Consider the following 1,565-nt stretch of genomic DNA (forward strand, 5'->3'; position numbering starts at 1 on the left):
TAATATAATATATAGATATATTATTCGACATAAAACTTTCTGGAATAATGAAAATAGTTATAAGTAGTATTTGGGAGTAGTGGGTTGTATCGACCCGATCTTATTTTTTTTTTGCCAATACCACATTCTTTTAACATGCCACATACTAAAAAAAAAATATTTTCCGGGTTTCATTAAGTACCTCACATACAATAACCTCAATACCAAATACCTCACATAAAATAAAAATCATAAGCACAAAGACACACCTATCTTAAACAACTATCCCATTTTCATTGAGCTCAAATATTGGCCGATATAAAGGGGATTAAGTCACCAGGAAGTTCGAAAATTTTTATATTAGGCTTTGAAGTCTCAGGGAAGTATTGACCTGATTCAACTCAATTTTGATACACAGAATTACTATTGTTCAGAAATAATTCTGTCTTAATTTCAATTGTATATCTCACACATTGACCAATATTTTTTGTCAAAAGTCAACTATAGATACTGAGGTCCACATATTCGGTACCTAGGGGCTTGAACTGCTTTGATTGGATTGGATCAATTTTCATAGATAAGGTTGCATACTATAAAGCAATTATTAGTGCTTTCTGATTTGTGTACTGGTAAGTGAAAGAATCAAATGGATTTTAAAATTGTGCTATATGGAAAGTAGGCTTGGTTGTAGTCCGATCTCGCCCATATGGTGGYATAGAGAAATCCGAAGAATGTCACCTACTAAGTATACTCGAAATCGGTCTGTCTGTGTTTCATTTAACAATGTCGTTCATAGGACGATTATTCAAAATTAGCTGGCCAAAAGTCCATTTTTTTAATAAAAGGTTATCAAGAAATAGTAACTACGATAGAAAAAGAAATAGCCCATCAAAAAGAATTAAATACCTCCACTGCACTGTGTTCTTGCGCCCGCACTTCGAAACTTGATCTTTGCATTATTTGTCTGATCATTTGTGATCTCAGTTGACGAAGTTAGAGAATAATTTCGGGTACTCACAACGTATCATAAAGCATCGTAAATCAGAGAACGCATATTTATAGAGATATTTCAATTTTGGGATATTTACTGTTTTGGATGAGCGTGTTTCACYACAGAAAATTATTAGCGTGTTTCACCACTTCACATCAGGGGCATGAAAATAGCAGAATTGAGCATTTTCAGTGTTAAATCAGAGAACTTATGCCATTTCCGAGGTTAAGGAATGTACGCTTACAGATTCTGCATATAATTTATATACATACATGCATATGTTACAATATATATCAAAACACAAAAGCATGTACATACATACATATGTACGTAGAAATTAAACTATTTTATGATGAATTCCTTAAATCTTTGGAAATATATAATAAAATCATATTTGTATTACACTCTAATTATTTAATTAATGTAGGCTTCATAAGATATATACGTACACTTGTGCTCACACAATTAAGCCACATAAACGTTATGGTATACAAATTCATAAAAGTTGAATTTTATTGATAAATCGRAAAAAAAAGTTTCACAAAATTAAAAGAAAGTACTTAAACTTTATTGTACTTATAGTTTTTTAAAGGTA

The sequence above is a fragment of the Bactrocera latifrons genome, unplaced genomic scaffold (genome assembly GCF_001853355.1).
Source record: "Bactrocera latifrons isolate USDA-ARS-PBARC rearing strain unplaced genomic scaffold, ASM185335v1 scaffold_1046, whole genome shotgun sequence".
NCBI classification, from domain to species: Eukaryota; Metazoa; Arthropoda; class Insecta; order Diptera; family Tephritidae; genus Bactrocera; species Bactrocera latifrons.